Source organism: Bufo bufo, chromosome 8 (assembly GCF_905171765.1).
Source record: "Bufo bufo chromosome 8, aBufBuf1.1, whole genome shotgun sequence".
NCBI lineage: Eukaryota > Metazoa > Chordata > Amphibia > Anura > Bufonidae > Bufo > Bufo bufo.
Genome location: NC_053396.1, coordinates 200100840 through 200117393, shown reverse-complemented (window position 1 = coordinate 200117393; position 16554 = coordinate 200100840).

The window sequence follows — 16554 nt, the reverse complement described above, 5'->3', positions numbered from 1 at the left end:
ATGTTTTGGGCCGGAATAATGGGAAGAGAGCTGGTTGGCCCCTTTAGGGTCCCCGAAGGTGTAAAGATGACCTCTGCATAGTATGTGGAGTTTCTGACTGACCACTTTCTTACCTGGTACAGAAGGAAGAACTATGCTTTCCGTAATAAAATCATCTTCATGCATGACAATGCACCATCTCATGCTGTAAAGAATACCTCTGCATCAATCGCTGCTATGGGGATAAAAGCAGTGGCTGGTTATAATTGGGGTGTTTGGGTCTGTAGCCCCGAGCCCGGCATCGCTGGGGGGCCCAACGCCCACAAACTACGGCGGGGCACGGGAGCACATAGTTCCCTGCCTCCTGATCACCGCTATAGGCCTCAGGCCTAGTAGGCCTGAAGCCTATGTGGTAGTAAAATCCCAGCGCAGGCGGAGGTGATGACGTCATCTCGCTCCTGTGCCTGGACGCAACAACCTGACGTGTGTGCACCATCTACGAGTGAACGCCGACTGGTACACAGGTAAGTATTAGTTTTTATTTTATTTTTTTGTGTGCCAACTTTGGGGGGCACAGAAGGGACAGTGGGGGAAAACTACTACGTGGGGGCAAATTACTAGTGTGGGGGACAATTAATACTGTGGGGGCAGTGTGGAGAAATGAATATTGTGGGGAAAAATTACTTAATGAAGGGCAGTGTGGGGGCAAATTGCTTAATGGATGGCAGTGTGGGGGCAAATTACCTAATGGATGGCAGTGTGGGGGCAAATTGCTTAATGGATGGCAGTGTGGGGGCAAATTACTTAATGGATGGCAGTGTGGGGGCAAATTACTTAATGGATGGCAGTGTCGGGGCAAATTACTTAATGGGGGGCAGTGTGGGGGCAAATTACTTAATGGATGGCAGTGTCGGGGCAAATTACTTAATGGGGGGCAGTGTGGGGGGGTTATTACTTGATGGGGCAGTGTGGGGGCAAATTACTTTGTGGGGGCAAACTACTACATGGGGAACAGTGTGCGGGGAATTACTACATGGGAGGCAGTGTGGGGGAAATGACTGTATGGGGCAGAGTATGGGAAATTACTATATGGGAGCAGTGTGGGGGAAATTACTATATGGGGGTATTGTGCGGGCGTTTCTATTAGGGGACATTATTTTTGGGAACACTATACAGGCATTATTACCTGGAGCACAATATAGGATGTTATTATTACTAGGGGACTTTATAACTGCTGTAGACACTATAGGGACCTTTGGGGTAATTTATCAAACTAGTGTAAAGTAGAATTGGCTTAGTTACCCATAGCAACAGATTTCACCTTTCATTTTTGACAGCTCCTTTGGAAAATGAAAGGTGGGATCTGATCGGTTTCTATGGGCACCTAAGCCAGTTGTACTTTACACCAGTTTGATAAATGACCCCAATTATAAGAACTCTAACGTGTCTGTGTAACAAACTCTGTAGAGACGAGATGAACGGCTGAAATAATTAGTCATGGTGGTCTGGGTCAAACGGAGAAGAGGAAAGAGAAGATGTACATGACAGAAGATGGATGTAACAGGTATGTGGTGCTGTATTCTCCTATAAGTAGAGCTGGCTCACCGCTGTGACCTGCATCTCATCTTCTCCTTTAGTCTTTTTTTATCATGCACACAGGTAGATCGACAGACAGGACGGCTCCAACTCTCCTCCACGGTTTTTACATTAAGGGAACATTCTCTGCGATGGTGACACCGGGGCTCAGTCTCGGTAAGATCAAACGAATATGAGATATGAAGATGAAAGACGGCACTCACCAGTAAAAGTCCAATTCCTGCTTTATTGTTCCACATAGACACGAAAGTACGGGCAGACGATAGGGGTGCAGGACGCCACACAGGCACCATGAGGCGACGGCCGTTTCGCTTAGATCACCCTTCCTCGGGCCTCCTAACGTAGTGACATCAATACGTCACTTTTATAAAGACAGACATGAGCACAAGCAGCGCTACCGGTAATACATAAAATACATAAAACACAAACCTAACAATAAGGTGCCACAATACAACAATGCCTATAAAAAGACACTTTTTTTTAATCATAATCATATGTATTTTAAATTTGGCAACTAAAATTTTAAGTTGTCACCTGCAGTCCTATGTAACAGCCCAGATAACAGTGGTAACTTTCTGTGTGCAGATAATGTAGTAGATGTTCCATGCAGTCCTATGTAACACCCCACATAACACAATAGTTCACTGTGTTATGTGGGGTGTTACATAGGACTGCAGGTAACATCTATGACATCTGTACTCAGAGAGTTATGAGATGGTGGGGGTCCGACTCCTGGCACCCCCGACGATCAGCTGTTTGAGTAGACCGCGATGTTCCAGTGAGCGCCGCAGCCTCTTCGCTCCTTACCAAGCACAGCGCTGTCTATTGCAGCTCAGACCCAATCACTTGGATGGGACAGAGCTGCACCTAGGCCACATGAGCGATAAATGTGACATCATATGGCCTAGGAAGAGACTGTGACGCTCACGAAGCACCGCAACCTCTTCATACAGAAGTTGGGTAGACCGGCCCGGGCCTATCATGCACTTAATCCACCCCTGGATAAAAGGAGAGAAAGTCATGGTGCGGCCTCCATCCTCCCCTGACCTCAATCCTATTGAGAACCTTTGGAGCATCCTCAAGCAAAAGATCTATGAGGGTGGGAGGCAGTGTACTTCCAAACAGCAGCTCTGGGAGGCTCTTCTGACATCTTGCAAACAAATTCAAGCAGAAACTGTCCAAAAACTCACAAGTTCAATGGATGCAAGACTCGTGAAGCTGCTATCAAATAAGGGGTCCTATGTTAAAATGTAACGTGACCTGTTAAGATGTTTAAAAAGTTAAAATGTTGTTAAAAGTTTGATTGAAATAGCTTTTGATTTCAGTAAATATGCTGCAAACACAACCAATGACAATCGTCAGTTCTTTACAACCTATAAAGTGTTTTTATACAGTGTGTAATAATTTGGAACAGTGCATGGTAAGTTTTTTTATGTTTTTTTTAAAAAAATACTGTTATTATTAACTAAGCAAATGTAACAGCTTTCCAATTAACTCACCTTATCTCCAGTGCCTGGTTTCTCAGATGTCACTGAGGGTCACATGACCTGTGATGTCAGCTTCTCGCCCTGCTCTGATAATGTTGGTGCACAAGCCTGACAGATCTGTACACAAGAGGTCACTGTGCTGGCCACGCCCCCCTGCACTGCCGGCTGCTGCTTATTGCTCTCTCCCAGGATTCTTAACCCCTTCAGCTGCACAGACTCAGGGCTGAAGTGTTTACTGTGTAGCTGCAGGCAGTGAAGAGACAAATGCTGAGCACAGGAGCTGAAAGAGAAGTTCTGCAGAGCATTGCAGGTAGGGGGAAGATCCTGTGTGTATTAGCAGTGTCATTGTACTGCTGGGACTTGTAGTTCTATACATACAACATGCTGCTGAGTCTCCCAGCAGGCAGACATGTCACTCAGGGCAGCTCTTGTATTCACTCCCTTAGCAGTGTCATTATACAGCTGGGACTTGTAGTTCTACACATACAACATGCTGCTGAGTCTCCCAGCAGGCAGACATGTCACTCAGGGCAGCTCTTGTATTCACTCCCTTAGCAGTGTCATTATACAGCTGGGACTTGTAGTTCTACACATACAACATGCTGCTGAGTCTCCCAGCAGGCAGACATGTCACTCAGGGCAGCTCTTGTATTAACGGAAACACAACGGAAACAAAAAAATGGAACAATGGATCCGTGAAAAACGGACCGCAAAACACTGAAAAAGCCATACGGTCGTGTGCAATATCTTTTTTTCCATAACTTGGACAACCCCTTTAATTAATGCTGAGAGTATCAGATTGTTACGTACCTGGCTAGCAGCCATCAGGAGGGCTTGTGCAACCCCCCTGGCTTTGGCCCACCAGGAAATTTTCCTGTAGGGTCTATGGCCAGTCCGCCCCTGCATTTGGGGAAACATCACCGCTGAGACCAGTCATTGACCATGCCCGTACAGAAGAGGACAGACAGGGACCAGAAGTCTAGCGAAGGGAGCCAGAGAGGTACAGCAGGGAACGTGGATTTCTTCACAGGTACCACTTAGTTTGGGGGATAGGAGGAGGGGGAATGAGGAGGACTAAAAATAAAAATATGGACAACTCCTTTAATGTTGCAAATTTTTCACCAGAATAAATGGGTTCCCTTAAAAGGGTTTTCTCATCTCAGACAATGGGGGCATATCGCTAGGATATGCCCCCATTTTCTTATAGGTGTGGGTCCCACCCCTGGGACCCACACCTATATCGAGAACGGAGCCCCGAAAGGGAAGGGGAGCACACTGCGCATGCGCAGCCACCCTCCATTCATTTCTATGGGGCCGCCAAAAATAGGCCGTCTGCCCCATAGAAATGAATAGGAGCATGGGCCGCGCATGCGCGGCACGCTCCCATTCAGTTCTATGGGAGAGGCGGGGATTAGCGCTTGGTGGTGGATGGACGCCGGGAAATTTGGGGTCCTCCAGCCACAGCGCTCCGTTCTCGATATAGGTGGGACCCGCACCTATGAGACAATGGGGGCATATCCTAGCGATGTCTCAGATGGGAATACCCCTTTAAAGCCTTATTTCTGGCAGAATAAAATTTCCTCATATGGCTGAATCACCAGAAGGCAATAAGAAGAGCTAGTGATTTATATCTGGACTTCAAATGACCCAACCCAAGCGATATATTGCTCATTTTGCTTGTAACGGACACAAAAAATTGTTTCATGCTGCTTGTCTATGATAACCATGGATAAATTTATCGGACAGATGGGAACCACGGGTGGTGACCCCAGGATCTCACTAATATATCAGACTTTTTAAACCCTTTACATAAATAACTGCACCCTGGCATTACTTGTTCCTACATGCAAAAACATTCCAAAAATATACACGTGATCACCATCTGCTAGTCATAAGTGGTACTATAGCTAAGCTACAGATACCAAAAAGAAACCTAATCCCTGCATCCTCAGCAGGTTTTGTTTGTCTCATTTCACACCATGGGGTTGACATAAAGAGATACTGGGACTAAATAAGTTACCAAACCAGCTAGGACTGGTCCAGAAACCTCGCACAAATACAAGCGCTTTAATGGTGAAACTTGATCTCTAAATTAAGGGCCACATAATCCAATTTTTGTGCACTGAGAAGCCGTCTTTGTGCGATGGGTGAACTACGTCTTGTAGCACAAGGAACATCAGATGTTCCTACGGATCAATGCTATAAACAAAAGGTTACATACTGACTCCCAAAAAGCTCAAATGGAGTAAACTATAGGATATGTGTCTATGGGCATGCTCAACAACTCAACTGGAAAAGTGCTCGGGGGGGGGGGGGGGGGGGGGGGGGGGGGGGGGGGGGGGGGGGGGGGGGGGGGGGGGGGGGGGGGAGGCAGAAAACAACTGTAAAAATTGGGCCTTGAGGACAACGTTGAACCAGATCTGATCTCCTCAAACAGTTTCTTCTGAAGCACAAATTAGTAGATTGGTATTGGTTGTAAAGCCATAAACTTCCTTAATTGTGCCTAGAATGTAAGTGCGCTGCTGGAAACCTTTACCTGGGCTCATCAATGACTTCACATGCTTCCGTATCTAGTGGTCATGCTCAATGACCACTATACATGTCACTGCACCTCTGAATGTCCACAGTAGTGCTGTTCTCCAAAGTATCTGTCTTGCTTCTTCTGGGATTCCAAGTATCGGACAACTCTTTCTGGTAGTGACCTTGCTCTGGGTTAAAGGGGTTCAGAATCATCAGTATCTGATTGGTGGGGGTCAAGTAAATGGGGCTGAGCTGTAATACCAAGCACTGCCACTATACAATGTACAGCGCTGCGCTTGGTGAGCTGTGAGAAGGCCCCGGCGCCCACAGGTGTCTTCCCAAAACAGCTGATTAGCGGGGGTCTTGAGTGTCAGACCCCCACGTATCAGATAGTGATGCCATCATTAAAAAAAAAATCTCAGAAAACCCTTTTAAACCTCATGCCCATGACCGTATCCGTTTTGCTGGCCGCAAATCGTGGATCCACAAAATGAGGATGCGTACCGTGTGCCGTCCGCATTTCTTTTGTGGACCCATTGACTGCATTTTGCTGGCATATTCTATCATTTCGAGGAACAGACAAATACAGTCAGGTCCAGAAATATTGGGACACCGACACAATTGTAAAATTGTAATGAATATAATGATACTGCGCTCTGGGACTCTAGGTATATTTAAATGAATGCGGGGGTGTCATAGGATAATACAATCCAGCACATAAATATACACTATTATACAAGTCTCTATCTGGCTTTGCCAGTGTACCTGCCGTGTAGACTTCTGCTTGTATGTTGATCCTCCTGCCTGTGCTTTTACATTTGATGCGCTGGTGCGTCTTCCTGAAGTCAGGGATTGCCGATTAAATGGTTATTACTCGCCGACTCTTCAATGCTGAAGTCCGGGGAATGAAGTGGTTCAGGTGTCGTATAGATCAGCGTGTAGGTCAGCGTGCAGCTTCGACACCCCTGCATTAATTTAAATATACCTAGAGTCCCAGAGCGCAGTATCATCATATTCATTACAGTGCTTTCTCTTATGCGGCAGACTTTGCGGTTCTGCTGCGATACCGCTGCCACCACTTAGCGCACCCACGGAGCGCCCTTGGAGCGTTATTTAAAAAAATTGTAAAATTGTTGGCTCTATACACCACCACAATGGATTTGAAATGAAACAAACAAGATGTGCTTTACCTGCAGACTGTCAGCTTTAATTTGAGGGTATTACAATGAGCAGATAAAAGGTCCAGAGTTCATTTCCAGTCTGCTATTTGCATCTGGAATCTGTTGCTGTCAACTCTCAAGATGAGATCCAAAGAGCTGTCACTATCAGTGAAGCAAGCCATCATTAGGCTGAAAAAACACAACAAACCCATCAGAGAGATAGCAAAAACATTAGGCGTGGCCAAAACAACTGTTTGGAACATTCTTAAAAAGAAGGAACGCACCGGTGAGCTCAGCAACACCAAAAAATCCCTGAAGACCACGGAAAACAACTTATGGTGGATGACCGAAGAATTCTTTCCCTGGTAAACAAAACACCCTTCACAACAGTTTGCCAGATCAAGAACACTCTCCAGGAGGTAGGTGTATGTGTGTCAAAGTCAACAATCAAGAGAAGACTTCACCAGAGTGACTACAGAGGGTTCAGCACAAGATGTAAACCATTGGTGAGCCTCAAAAACAGGAAGGCCAGATTAGAGTTTGCCAAACATCTTAAAAAGCCTTCACAGTTCTGGAACAACATCCTATGGACAGATGAGACCAAGATCAACTTGTACCAGAGTGATGGGAAGAGAAGAGTATGGAGAAGGAAAGGAACTGCTCATGATCCTAAGCATACCACCTCATCAGTGAAGCATGGTGGTGGTAGTGTCATGGCGTGGGCATGTATGGCTGCCAATGGAACTGCTTCTCTTGTATTTATTGATGATGTGACTGCTGACAAAAGCAGCAGGATGAATTCTGAAGTGTTTCGGGCAATATTATCTGCTCATATTCCGCCAAATGCATCAGAACTCATTGGACGGCGCTTCACAGCGCAGATGGACAATGACCCAAAGCATTCTGCAAAAGCAACCAAAGAGTTTTTTAAGGGAAAGAAGTGGAATGTTATGCAATGGCCGAGTCATTCACCGGACCTGAATCCGATTGGGCATGCATTTCACTTGCTGAAGACAAAATTGAAGGGAAAATGCCCCAAGAACAAGCAGGAACTGAAGACAGTTGCAGTAGAGGCCTGGCAGAGCATCACCAGGGAGGAAACCCAGCGTCTGGTGAGGTCTATGCGTTCCAGACTTCAGGCTGTAATTGACTGCAAAGGATTTGCAACCAAGTATTAAAAAGTGAAAGTTTGATTTATGATTATTATTCTGTCCTATTACTTTTGGCCCCTCAACAAGTGGGAGGCACATATGCAAACTGTTGTAATTCCTGCACCGTTCACCTGATTTGGATGTAAATACCTCAAATTAAAGCTGACAGTCTGCAGGTAAAGCACATCTTGTTCGTTTCATTTCAAATCCATTGTGGTGGTGTATAGAGCCAAAAATGTTAGAATTGTGTTGATGTCCAAATATTTATGGACCGACTGTATATTTGGCTTCAAACTGCGGACCACAGACCCATTGAAGTCAATGGGTCCGGAAAAATGCGGATATGGTATCCGTATTTTTCAGATCCACAATTTGTGCACCTCAAAATGTATTTCCTATGCAACTCCTTCATACAAAAGAACTACAGCTCCAGAGGATTCCTCGTGTACAGTCAATCCTACTGTTGCTGATATCTTGCCATGAGTGGCTCTGGACAACCAGCATCCTGACAGCAACGCTTACTGGATCCGGGCAAACTGCCGAGTCTATGACGAGCTCTATGTATTGTAAGTAACCACGACACTCAAAACAATAAGCAAGAAGATGTGCTCCTTTTATCATTTCGACCCCTACCGGACCATGATCGCGGCCTTGTAGATGAGAGAGCTACGTGTACGGCGTGACACGAGCACTGCTTTAGTTTTTTCCTAGCAGTGCCCGTGTCAGGCCGTGCATCTACAAGGCCGTGATCAAGGTCCTGGAGGGGTCGAAACGTTGGCCAAATTACTATGAGATGCTGGATGGATGAATAAAAGGAGAACATCTTTTTGCACACTGCTTCGAGTGCCGTGGTTAGTATTTTACAGACCTGATCCTACCACAGAGGACCATTTCTAGAGATGTCAGAGTGCCGACAGAAAAACGTTGCGACCTCCATATAATGGTCGTAGTGCCCTCTATCCGTTCAATGGTGTCAGTAATCTACACAAAGTCAGTGAAACCAAAGAAGTAGTACACAGAAGACTACAAACGGGTTGATGGTTCTCTGACCTAATGGATGAATGTGTCCTGCTGCCTGCAGTGTGGAGAGGTCTGGAGGCAGTACTGGAAACCAGCAGAAACCAGTATCGTCAATCCTAATTCAGCAGAGTCCCCTGTGATGTCATTTTAGAGGAATGTCATTCTTGCTGGAGCAATGCCATTGACTACGGGATCAGCTTTTATGTTCAATAGAAGTCCTTACAATCTAAATGTCTCCATATAGTAAGGCAACATCATATGAATTGGCCCAGCTGTTAAGAAAAAGTAAGTGAACCCTTTGTCATGACCTAGATTTCTGCACAGATAGTCAAATACATCCTCAGGATGGGTCATCAATATGGGGTGGACGAGGCTCTGACTACGGGGACCATGGCAGATCAGCTGTACAAAGAGGCTGTGGCACTCCGTGAGCGCTTAGGTCACTTTGTAGACCATGTGACGTCACGTTCATAGGTCACATGACCTAGGCGCAGCTCAGTCCCATTCAAATGAATGGGGCTGAGTTGCAATACCAAGCACAGCCACTATACAATGTATGGCGCTGTGCCAAGTAAGCTGCGAGAAGGATGCACCGCTCTCGGGAGTCGGACCCCCGTCTGTCTCATGTTGATGACCTATCCTGAGGATAGTTCATCACAGAAGTAGACGGCAGCATGTCCAATCCAACAAGATTTTTATTCACACATGGTGCATGAGACAGTACACACAATCTTGGTACAGCAACGTTTCGGCTACATCTTAGCTTTTGTCAAGCTAATGTAGAAGTGTATGAACCAAGTATATAAAGACCAATCGGTCCCTCCCCCAGTTACAATCTACCAATAGAACATCTAATTAAGTCTGTCTAAAACCTGCGTTAACTAAGTCCACCAATACATTTCATGTGAATCACATATCCTATAATACACAACCTATCAGTAGACATACAGTACAGACCAAAAGTTTGGACACACCTTCTCATTCAAAGAGTTTTCTTTATTTTCATGACTATGAAGGCATCAAAACTATGAATTAACACATGTGGAATTATATACATAACAAACAAGTGTGAAACAACTGAAAATATGTCATATTCTAGGTTCTTCAAAGTAGCCACCTTTTGCTTTGATTACTGCTTTGCACACTCTTGGCATTCTCTTGATGAGCGTCAAGAGGTAGTCCCCTGAAATGGTCTTCCAACAGTCTTGAAGGAGTTCCCAGAGATGCTTAGCACTTGTTGGCCCTTTTGCCTTCACTCTGCGGTCCAGCTCACCCCAAACCATCTCGATTGGGTTCAGGTCCGGTGACTGTGGAGGCCAGGTCATCTGGCGCAGCACCCCATCACTCTCCTTCATGGTCAAATAGCCCTTACTTTCAAAGTTTTCCCAATTTTTCGGCTGACTGACTGACCTTCATTTCTTAAAGTACTGATGGCCACTCGGTTTTCTTTACTTAGCTGCTTTTTTCTTGCCATAATACAAATTCTAACAGTCTATTCAGTAGGACTATCAGCTGTGTATCCACCTGACTTCTCCTCAACACAACTGATGGTCCCAACCCCATTTATAAGGCAAGAAATCCCACTTATTAAACCTTACAGGGCACACCTGTGAAGTGAAAACCATTTCAGGGGACTACCTCTTGAAGTTCATCAAGAGAATGCCAAGAGTGTGCAAAGCAGTAATCAAAGCAAAAGGTGGCTACTTTGAAGAACCTAGAATATGACATATTTTCAGTTGTTTCACACTTGTTTGTTATGTATATAATTCCACATGTGTTAATTCATAGTTTTGATGCCTTCAGTGTGAATCTACAATTTTCATAGTCATGAAAATAAAGAAAACTCTTTGAATGAGAAGGTGTGTCCAAACTTTTGGACTGTACTGTATATTACCTAAGGGAAGTGGCTGCAGCTGGACGCCCCCCTCATGGCGATGGAGATCGCTATCCTGGTGTTCCCTGGACTCCATTGCGCATGTCCGGTACATTTACTTCGCGATCACGTGACCCAAATGCGTCCACATGACCCAGGTTGCTATGACGCGAAACGGTCACGTGATCACACATGGGCGCTAGAGTGTGATCATGTGACCGGTTCTCCGATCACGTGACCGCTCTGCGTCATAGCAACCTGGGTCATGTGGACGGATTTGGGTCACGTGATTGCGAATTAAATGTTCATGTCTTTTATTGAGGACACTGAGTAAACATCCACAATGCAGTGAAGATAAGTAAGTGAACCTCTGTGTCAATGACTTTTCTCCAAGAGCTAATTGGCAAAAGGAGTTCAAATTAAAGGGGTATTCCCATGGCGCCTTTTCATACTTACCTGCTGCCAGCGGCGTTCACTTCCTGGATTCTGGCTGGGGGCGGGCTTCATCTTGATTGACGTCTTCTCCCGGCCGGGCCGTGGGCTGGACTGAATGCGCATGCCGCCGCGAATGCGCCATGGTGACTTATCCCTGGCCAGTATAGTACAGAGCCGGCGTGCGCGTTCGCGGCTCTGTACTATTCTGGCCAGGAAAAAGTCACCATGGCGCATGCGCGGCGGCGTGCGCGTTCAGGACTGCGAGCGGCCCGGCCGGGAGACAAGAAGGAGTCTTCTGCGCAAGTGCGGCCACAGGGATTCTGGAGAAGAGCGGTGGCCGTAACCAGGGGAGACCGAATGACAACAATGAGGTAAGTGGGGGATGAATACATACATTGTATAGCGGCTGTGCTTGCTATCGCAGCTCTGCCCCATTCACTTCTATGACCATGTGACAAATGAACGTGACATCACACGGCCTAGGAAAAGCTGGAGCGCCACTGCCTTCTCAAACAGCTGATCAGCAGGGGTCGGACCCTCACCAATCACATACTGATGACCTATCCAGAGGAAAACCCATATAAACAAAGGCACACAAAGCCTGGTTACTAGCAAATCTGTTGTTTACAGGAAACATTGGTTAGTATCAGAACCATACCTCAGAAGACCCCAGAAGACGTGTTACATGGATGCACGACGCTGAAAAAGGCCACAAAATCCATGGCTAAAGACCTGGATGTAAAAAATTCAACAATTAGACAAATAATCTACAAATTCTGCCCAAATAACCCAGGAGATATTCCTTTGTCTACTCACTGGTTATTATATCTCATCCTCTGCTTCCTGACACATTGGGCCAGTTTTACTAAAGTTGTCCTGGTTTTCGCTCTCTAATTTTGAGACCTGGTCTTATCACTTTGGCCCACAGACTTCAATACATTTTTCTCATTTGGAAATCTATACAGCAACGTTCAACCAGTTTCTAATTTTAAACCAGCTCCATGGTGGTGGTTGTTATTTACTATGAAAATCTGTGCCCACGTCAAATGAAGACCACTGCTAAATGTGACTAAAGGTTAAACAGCTGCTGACCATGGCTGACCATATTCAAGCACAAGAAAATTGACGAGCCAGACAGAAGAAGTCATTCTTTTTGGCACACCATAAGAAATGTGCCCAACTGTGCCAATCAGAATTACACAGGGCTGACTGTTGGTTACAGCGTTCATGTGAGGTATGTCATCGATGCAGCATCCGAAACATAAACTGGCCTTCTCTACAGTTTTTCAAAGTCCCAGAAAAATAAAAAATATGAAACAGTTGGTGACTTACCCAAATTCAACCAACTTGTCTAATATCTACCATGAACACAGAGTCTACCAGGACAACTTTAATAAAACTGCCCCAATGTGTCAGGAAGCAGAGGATAAGATATAATAACCAATGGGGCTTGGGTAGACAAAGGAGTATCCCCTGGGAAATTTGGGCAGGATTTTGGTGGTCTTAACAGGACCCCCCGCTCATAGGAAGAATAGCAACACACCTGAATTTGTAGATAATTTGTCTAATTGTAGAATTTTATACATCCAGGTCTTTAGATCTGGACTTCGCTGCAGGGGAACCACCAGGCCGCTTCCTCTTGGAACAGTCCTGGTGTGGTTAGCTGCTGACCCATGGGGATCAGAGACACCGATGCATGGCACCAAGGAAACAGGCAATACACGTAGTCAATAACAGGCCAAGGTCAGGGCTGGCAGAGTTCATGTAAATCCGTTAAACAATCTAAAGGTCAGGGCAAAGAGAGACATAGCAAGATCTATAGATACCGATTGCACGGGCAAGGAAGTGAGGTCACCAGCACAGCTATATAGGAGCAGCTGATTAGCAACTAGACACAGCCATGCAGCAGCTCACAAGACCTAATTCACACACATAAAGCTAGCACCTGAGCGCACAGGACAGCAGCAGGCACCACAGTACCACTGATATGGTTGGTACAACTGTATGGGCATTAATATGGCAGTATCAAGGTATTAAGATTATAAACCTTATAAATTCCGGATAATCTGGCCTACAATTTTTTGGGGTATTATGTCAAATCAGTGAGATTTGGGGATGAAAGGCTGCCGGATTTAAGGACTTTAAAATCACCATTTTAATAGTCTTTTACTTGGGCACTGTGTAGTGTTCTTTCTTGGGCACTTTACAGGCTCTGCTGTAAAATCCGTGTTCATGGTAGATATTAAAAAATAGGAAGTATAAGCGGCTCACCAACCAATTCAGAAACGGAAAGGTGCACACCCCTCTGGCTCACCCACAGCCTATATTCACACACTTGGATATATTGGATATAAATAAGTATGGGGGGCACTCAATATCGGGACCACATGGACCACCATACAAATAAATAAATATATAAATATTTATTTCATAAAATCCTATAAAGAAAACCACTATACCTATAAAAATATATAGAAATATATAAAAATATATTTATACAGTACAGACCAAAAGTTTGGACACACCTTCTCATTCAAAGAGTTTTCTTTATTTTCAGGACTATGAAGGCATCAAAACTATGAATTAACACATGTGGAATTATATACATAACAAACAACAAGTGTGAAACAACTGAAAATATGTCATATTCTAGGTTCTTCAAAGTAGCCACCTTTTGCTTTGATTACTGCTTTGCACACTCTTGGCATTCTCTTGATGAGCTTCAAGAGGTAGTCCCCTGAAATGGTCTTCCAACAGTCTTGAAGGAGTTCCCAGAGATGCTTAGCACTTGTTGGCCCTTTTGCCTTCACTCTGCGGTCCAGCTCACCCCAAACCATCTCGATTGGGTTCAGGTCCGGTGACTGTGGAGGCCAGGTCATCTGGCGTATCACCCCATCACTCTCCTTCATGGTCAAATAGCCCTTACTTTCAAAGTTTTCCCAATTTTTCGGCTGACTGACTGACCTTCATTTCTTAAAGTAATGATGGCCACTCGTTTTTCTTTACTTAGCTGCTTTTTTCTTGCCATAATACAAATTCTAACAGTCTATTCAGTAGGACTATCAGCTGTGTATCCACCTGACTTCTCCTCAATGCAACTGATGGTCCCAACCCCATTTATAAGGCAAGAAATCCCACTTATTAAACCTGACAGGGCACACCTGTGAAGTGAAAACCATTTCAGGGGACTTCCTCTTGAAGCTCATGAAGAGAATGCCAAGAGTGTGCAAAGCAGTAATCAAAGCAAAAGGTGGCTACTTTGAAGAACCTAGAATATGACATATTTTCAGTTGTTTCACACTTGTTTGTTATGTATATAATTCCACATGTGTTAATTCATAGTTTTGATGCCTTCAGTGTGAATCTACAATTTTCATAGTCATGAAAATAAAGAAAACTCTTTGAATGAGAAGGTGTGTCCAAACTTTTGGTCTGTACTGTATATATAAATAAATATAAAGGTAACAAGCGATAAAAACCTCCTTTCTGGGATATTCGATATCAACAGCAGTATATGTACCTAGATACCGTTTATATATAGAAGGATAAGATGTAAATCCACATATGCTAAGGCAATACCCAGTTGTTCAGTAACCTACAGTATATGTGCCTCTCTTGGATTCCTCCTCATTAGGTATATAACCTCTTCCAGTGCCCCTTTTATAGCGTTTTTCACGCTCTTGATAAAAAAAACGGAAGGTTTACAAACAACATCTCCTAGCACCTATCACTGAAAAACGCATCGCACCTGCGCGGAAAAAACAGAACAACTGAACACAATCGCAAATAAAACTGACTGAACTTTCTTGCAAAATGGTGCGAGTTTCACTGAACTCATCACATTGTTTGTGTGAAAGAGGCCTATCTCAGACTGTGTAGCATCTAGAGGAATGAGCCAGGTCTGGTTTTAAAGCTGAGCTATCTAAGCTTTAAAACACAACCAGGATCACAAAGGGGAGAGGGGGGGGGGGGGGGGGGGGTCGGCTACTTCAACCTGCTGTATCTCGCACCACACACAAAAAACATCAATAAACTTTCCTTTTAATACTACACACCTTCCTTTCCATTCCCGATCTTTAGGGCAGAACGCGTAGACCATTTCTCTAACAATACTTGCTACAGTTATTGCGATGATTCTCACTAGAGAGGAATATCTAATATATTTTGGACAGAAAACACATTTTCGCTCACTGACCGTTGCCAGAAACCATTGTTTTTAATTGGTTTTACAGGATAAAAACAGTATGGCAAACTGGGCTCCTGCATAGGGCCGCACGGTTCAGGGGGCAGCAATGAAATACAGAAGGTGCATGGGATCTCTTTTTCCTAGTTATTTGCTTCTCTATAGGAGCTCATTCAATAGCACCTTTGGACACAGGATGGCTTTGCATCATTTTTTGCTGCATTTTATTTTAACTATATATTTTAAAAGATGCCACCAAAAATCAAAGAGGGAGATTTATCAAAGCTGGTGTAAAGTAGAACTGGCTTAGTCGCCCATAGAAACCAATCAGATTCCACCTTTCAGAGCTCCTTTGGAAAATGAAAGGTGGAATCTGATTGGTTGCTATGGGCGACTAAGCCAGTTTTCCTTTGCACCTGTTTTGATAAATCTCCCCCATAGTGTGAACAAACTATTGTTTTCAATTAACGCCCTGTATTGAGCCGCACCCACTACACCCCTTTTTCACCCTTGTACTTTCCATTGGGAAATGTGACAACGTTACATAGAGAAGTCGGGGACATCATTGCTGCAGAGTCACAGACATAGATAACAGGGCGCACCTGAGTGACAAGGGATTCGGCAGGCGAAAAAGACTTATTTTTTACTTTAGAAAATTCTCTGCCTTCACTAAAAAATGTTGGGGTTGTGGTCCCTAGAAAATCCCTTTAATCGGTAGTCTATGGGTTAGTAGGTTTTATTTTAGCTCTGTGGTGTATTTTTGATGACTTTTATAGTCAAGAATATATATTAGCAACTTCTTAAAGGAATTTTCCATTTATTGACTTATTGAGGTCTTGCATCCCCTGAAATGAAAAGACACAAAACCAGCAGAGAGCAATCAGCTAAGCTTGAAAAAAAGCCCTGTGAAAAGTAATCCTTTTGATTTTGCCTATTTATATATATAAAAAAAACGAAGTTGCATGTCACCATGTTTTCGAAGCGCAGCAAAGCTCTCGCTTCCATCCAATCAACTTCAGCGGGAGACAACGAAACCTGACACTCTTCGGCCTCTAGTAATCCTTATTGGGCATGCGCACTGTACAGAGCATCACGAGGACGTGGCGTCATTGAGACGCATCATGCGTTTCACGACACGGAAGCGAGCGCT